Source organism: Dermacentor silvarum, chromosome 5 (genome assembly GCF_013339745.2).
Source record: "Dermacentor silvarum isolate Dsil-2018 chromosome 5, BIME_Dsil_1.4, whole genome shotgun sequence".
NCBI classification, from domain to species: domain Eukaryota; kingdom Metazoa; phylum Arthropoda; class Arachnida; order Ixodida; family Ixodidae; genus Dermacentor; species Dermacentor silvarum.
In genome coordinates, this window is record NC_051158.1 from 187,527,250 (window position 1) to 187,533,687 (window position 6,438).

General features: G+C 52.1%; 1 protein-coding gene across 4 annotated transcripts in view; it reads right to left on the minus strand.

Moving 5' to 3' along the window:
• The window catches only part of LOC119453962 (zinc finger protein OZF-like), a 221,133-nt gene extending 220,275 nt beyond the window's left edge, over window positions 1–858 (minus strand). The window contains exons 1-2 of one of the 4 annotated variants that reach the window (XR_007466748.1): window positions 669–817; window positions 176–303 (exon numbers count right to left, since the gene is read on the minus strand). The gene's annotated coding sequence lies outside the window, so the exon portion shown is untranslated. Of the gene's footprint in view, window positions 1–175; window positions 388–668 lie in introns of those variants that run through there. The other 3 variants (XM_037715990.2, XR_007466747.1, XM_049666940.1) reach the window with 3 other exon arrangements.
• Window positions 859–6,438: the final 5,580 nt, after the last annotated feature.

Genomic DNA, 6,438 nt, shown 5'->3' on the forward strand with positions numbered 1-6,438 from the left:
CCCTCATTATAATCTGAAGTATTCTTTTACAGCAGCAGCACAAGCATTAGAAGCCAGCACTTCTGCTGGCTTTTTTCCACGCTCCTAGCACCCTGGAACGGTGCCGAATAAAGAATTGATCGATTGTTTGAGCGACTGAATCAAGAGCACACCCTCAGAAAATGGACATACATACCAGATTCTGGACTGAGCAAACCAGCAGCAATCAGTACTTGGGGCTATTTGTACTCAACAAGGCAGAGATAGGCTAGATCCTGATGAACACAACAAATACAAGGTGCAGGCAGAAGAAATCAGCAGAAGCTGTAAAGACAGCAGCAACACAGTGAAACAAATTAGACAAGTGCTGCGCACACAGCCAGGGATATGGGCCTAGAGCCCTTCACCACGTCACTGCCACAAGTAGAAGCACGCTTCCCATGCATCAAGGTAAAAACGTCCCTTAGCTGTACACAGACCAAGGTAGTTCGTAATGTATATTCTAAAACGGCGCAGACAAAGAATTAAAGCCCACAGTGCCTCTGTCGAATTGCCTTCTGCTGTTTTTAGAATGTCGATTACGGATGCAAACTTACGCGCAAGATTTATGCACGAATGCAGCGGACATGCACATATAAGGAGGCATTGCACAGACCGATGGAATGATTCGTGCGCTCATGTATGTTTACCTTTGGAAATGCCCGTAAGCGAAAGCGGCAGTCAAGCGGTCAAGCGGCGTTGTTGACCGACGCGCTCACAGTGCACAACCGCACAGCTGACACATAAGAGCAGCTTTAAGTAAAGGAAATAAGCTGTCGCTATCTCAGTGTCACAATGGAAGGTGCTAACAAGCTTGCTGTGAGGAAAGAAATGAAATGCAGTCATTTGCGTGACCAGTACAGGAGCGTGTCGTCCGCGTGGTAGTGAAACCAGTAGGTAGTGAGTAAAACAATGCGAAAACCGTGCTCGCTTTTGCGATGACGCCATCAGACGGCGCTGCGATCGACCGGTGTGCCGAGCGCGACATTTAAATATGCTGTGCAAAACTTGCTGCATATATAACCTAAAACACTCCGAAACACAATTGAAATTATTATAATTTACAAAAAATATAGAATACAAACTGTTAGGATACATCAATAATGCCGTCTAAGCTTGCTCGTTTCCAATCACCGATAATACAATGTTCCTGATCGTCTGCTCTGCGTTTAGGTTTCAGAAGACAAGCAAACACTCGTTTGCTCGTTGCGTTTAGTAAGCACACATTTATTTTTGTTATCAATGTATTTTGAAACACATGAACATGAGAAGCGCAGAAGGAGCACCTGCTGCGTGCCTGGGGGGTTGCACGGCCAGGATTCCTTTCATGTTGAGTATGATGATGATATTTGGTGTTTTGTGGCGCAAGGGCCAAGTGTGGCCAAAGAGCGCAAGACAATGAATGTATGTTTGCCATGATCAGTGAGTTCCGACGACGGGATGCAATGTGGCTGCAAAGGGGCCCAAGAACAAATCGCGGTATAGAAGCGCAAAACATATATCGAATATAATTATGGCAGTGACGTGTGGAATGATCTATGGGTAGTGAATCGATGAGAAATGGTCATGGTGCTTAGAGTATTAAGAGTATAAAAGTAGCACGACGCCTACCGGAAGCCCTTGTAGACAAAGACCAGGAGGCACGTGCTTTCTTTAATAAAATACCGCAGCAGCGGCCTCTCCAGAGAGACCGCGCCACAAGCCACCCGGATATATAACACGAAAGTTAGGTATATCCTTCAAAAACGCGATAACGGATTGGTATTTAAAAAGAGGTTCATTGCCCAAAAACATACATGGATGCAATGGTAGATTCTGCCGCAACGATAATGAAAAATGTATTTTCCTCTGAGGCTCCAGTTCAGGGCATTGCAGGAGGACGCGAAGCACACTAAGCGGCTCGCCACATTCATCACAGACAGGCGGACGACCACCGGACAATAAGTATGCGCGTGCACTGCATGTGTGTCCCATTCCGAGTCCGCAAAGTGCAACCCGTGTGCGGCGCGTCTTCGATTCCGGTGGCCAATGAGCGAGTTGAGGCCTTATAGTGTGCAACCCGCTGCTCGCCTCTCCGTCCCACAGACGTTGCCAGCAGGCCCCGACCCCCTTCTTGAGAAAGGGCTTCAGGTCCATTACAGGACAGCTATGGGTGAAGTGGCAGCGTCTGTATGAGCAGATGTGGCCAGCTTGTCGGCCAACTCATTCCCCTCGATCTCGCGGTGCCCCGGCACCCAGCACAGCACAATCTGCTGCCCGGATGCATACGCGGTGCAAACTATGGAATAAAGAGCCACAATGACGGGGCCTCTGTGCCCACTGAGAGTTTTTAAACATTTCAACACGGATAAAGAGTCAGTAAAGATGACTGCCTTGGGCATGTCCAACCGTTTGATGTGTCCAACCGCCGCCAGGATGGCGCAGGCCTCCGCTGCAAAGATGGTTGTGTTCGGGTGCAGAACTCCGGCAGCCGAAAAGGACGGACCGACCGCCGCGCAAGACACGCCAGCGTGTGACCCCGAGGCGTCAGCAAAATATTCCGGACAAGAGTATTTGTGCCGCAATTCGAGGAAGTGCATACGGATATGTGCGACCGGCGCATGCTCCGCGACCTCAATGAAGGACAGATCACAGTCAACCAGCCGCCACTGCCATGGCGGCAGCTCCACAGGAGGGGGCACGACACCGTGCTCATGGAGCGACACATCCATTTCCTCGGCAAGACCTCCCACTCGCAGTGCGTAGGGCCCTCTCACGGAAGGGCGGCTCAGAAAGGCTTGGGCACTGGACAGATCATCTATACTTGTGCAGGCAGGGTGCGCACTGTTTGAGTTCACTTTTAGGAAGTATACAAAGGATAAGTAAGCTCTCTGCAGATGCAGCGACATTCATTTGATTCGGCATAAAGGCTCTCTACGGGGCCCGCTCTGAACGCACCCGCAGAGAGGCGGATACCCAGATGGTGGACAGGGTCCAACATCTTCAAGGCGCTCGGCGTCGCGGAGTGATATATAACGGAACCGTAGTCTATACGTGAACGAATGAGGCCCTTATATAGATTCAATAGACATCCCGTGTCACCACCCCACGCAGTGCGAGACAACACTTTCAAGAGGCTCACCGTCTTCAGACACTTGTTTCTTAAATACTTGAGATGTGGGACAAACGTCAACTTCGCGTCCAGAATCAGGCCTAGGAATATGTGTTCAGTTCCCACAGGCAGACCCCCACCCAGCATCTCGATGTTGGGACCAGGGTGCAGACCTCTCCTTCTGGAGAAGAGGACGCATGTGGACCCCTGTGGGTCAAGCCGAAAACCATTCTCGTCTGCCCACCTAGACAGCCTGTTCAGTTCAAGCCGAACCTGCCGCTCACAGATTGCAAGGTTACATGATGTGAAGCCCATCTGTACATCGTCGACATATACTGAATAAAATATGCTGCGTGGGATGTACAGACGCAGAGAGTTCATTTTTATGATAAAAAGGGTGCAACTGAGCACACCACCCTGTGGCACTCCAGTTTCCTGCACATATGGTCCCGACAGGGCACCACCCACACGAACACGGAATCCGCGGTTGGACAGACAACTTTCAATGATATTCAGCACAATGCCACGCATTCCAAAGTGTGCGAGGTCTCTTAGTATTCCGAATCGCCACGTGGTGTCATATGCTCCCTCCATATCAAGGAAAACAGACAGGAAGAATTGCTTGTGGACAAAAGCCTCGCGAATCCGAGCCTCCAGGCGTATCAGATGGTCAGTGGTGCATCGGCCGTCGCGGAATCCACACTGGTATGGGTCAAGCAGCCCGCCCGATTCCAGGAAATGTATCAGACGGCGGCTCATCATCCTCTCAAAGACCCCGCAGATGCAGCCTGTTAGAGCCATGGGCCGACAACTCGATACGGACGATGGATCCCTGCCCTGCCCCAGGACAGGGATCACCATGGCCTCCCTCCAGGCAGAGGGGATCTCGCCGGAGGTCCATATAGAGTTGTACAGGCAGAGAAGGGTTTTCCCTGTTTCAGAGGACAGGCCCTTCAACATTTCGTAGAGTACGCGGTCAGAGCCTGGGGCAGATTGGCCGCACAGGTGAGTGATGCCTGCAGCTCTGCCAGGGAGAAAGGCAGGTTATATGGCTCGTTCCCAGTGCTCTCCCGGTCCAGTTTTTGTTTTTCTATTGCTGATTTGTATGTTGTAAATGCTGGAGAATAGTGTGATGAACTGGACACATGTTCAAAATGTGCACCCAGATGGTTCGCTTGGTCCTCCAGGCCGTCTCCCTGCGTGTGCACCAGGGAGGCGGATGTGTTTGTCGCCCTCTTACTCCATTGACCCTGTTCCAAACCTCGGCCTCATCCGTGCACGAATTGATGCTTGATAAGAACTTCTGCCAGCTGTCTCTTCTGGCCCGTCTGCGCGCTCTCCCACCCTGGGACTCTGTTTTCCTGAAATTGACGAGGTTTTCAGCAGCAGGAAAATCGCGAAGCTGCCTCCATGCTTCGTTCCGCTGCCCACGCGCGCTCCGGCATTGTTCACTCCACCACGGGACACGGCGCCCGCCAGAAAGTCCACTTGTTTGGGAAACATTCAAAAGCTGCATCAACTACGAAATCAGTAAAATATTCGACGGCACCGCCAATTCCGAGCGATGAAATGTCAGCCCACGAGAGCGCACTGGTAGTTTCCGGAATCTCTCCCAGTCCGCCGCATCGACCCTCCACCGGGGAGCGCGTGGTGGAGATTCGTATTGTCCCGGTGTTCTCAGCAGTATGGGAAATGGTCGCTCCCGTAAGGGTCCTTTACAACTTCCCATTCAAGTCCAGGAAATATGGATGGAGAAGCTATGCTGAGATCTATAGAAGAAAAAGTTTTGTTTGCAAGACAACAATATGTAGGTTCTTCCCTGTTTAGCAGACATGCACCGGATGAGAAAAGAAAGCCCTCACTAGACGGCCTCGAGCATCGGTGCGAGAGTCGCCCCACAGTCCGCTGTGCGCATTCAGATCCCCAAGAACAAGATAAGGTTCCGGCAACTCGTCCATTAGGGACTGGAATTCATGTTTGTGTAAGCGGTAACGTGGGGGCATGTAAAGCGAGCAAATGGTGACGAGTTTGTTTAAAAGAACAAGTCGAACTGCCACTGCTTCGAGGGGCGTTTGCAGCGGTAAACGTTGACACGCCATGCTTTTCTGAATTATAACGGCAACACCGCCCGAAGATGCAAGAGCATCATCGCGGTCTTTACGAAACGCAACATACTGTCGAAGAAAGTTTGCATGCTCCGATTTTAAGTGAGTTTCCTGTACACACAGCACTTCTGGATTGTGTTCGTGGAGAATTTCTTGCACATCATCGAGGTTCCCAAGAATGCCTCGGACGTTCCACTGTATGATCTGTACATCCATACTGAAAGTAAAATTGGTGCTGTGTGTACAAAAAGGAAGTGTTGGCTCAGATTACAGAACCCCTTCCAGGCCCTGCAACACGGGATTTGTCCTTTCTGAAGCGGTCGAGGGAGCCTCGCCGCTCCCTAGGCGCCCGATGCGCCGTCGGGATGGGTGTAGTGTCCATTGACTCATGTGAGGCGCCGGACACGCGCTCTTGCGAGCGAGAAACTTCGCGAGAAAGTCCCGCCGCGAAGGACGACACCTTTGCGCCCACCAGCCCGGAGGTTGATGGGGCCGCCCCTGGGCCCGAGCTGCGCCGGCCGCCGCCAGCGGCAGCAGGGCCGGAGAGGGTGAGGCAGCCCTGACCGCACCCACCGTGGGCGCTGCTGGCGGTCCTGCCGGCTCGCCACGCGTAGCGAAGGCTGCTACCGAGGGCCGTTGTGGTGCCGGCAACCCAGGGCAACCGGGCCCGCTTGCTGGCTGGGTGGAGCAGACCTCGCCACCTCCACCCCAGGGGCAGGAGCCACAAGCGACAGCTCGCTGCGCGCGGGCTGGGCAGGTGGCAATAGCCGCCGCGACGCTGCCCCTTGACGCGCCGCATCAGCGTAAGTGGTCGTGTGGAATGGTGAGCACCTTTTGCGTGCTTCCTTAAACGATATGTTTTTCACGGACTTTGAGAGTGATGATTTCTTTTTCTTTTTGCCAGTTCGGACAAGACCGGGAGTAAGCTGATGCTCGCCATCACAGTTTACACAGTGAGGTGTCGCTTCACAGTTGTCTGAGGAATGGCCTTGGGTTCCACATTTCGCACATGTGAGTCGACCACGGCAGCTCTGCGAGCCGTGGCCAAATCGTTGACATGGAAACATCGTCTTGGATTAGGTACGTATGGTCTGACAGCTATCTTTGTGTATCCGGTTTCTATGGTTGTGGCAGATCGCAAGTGGCAAAGGTCAGAATGAGGTGTTTGTAGGAATTTCTTTGTTGTCTCGTCTGATGATGATGCGCTGTACGTTGGTTACATTT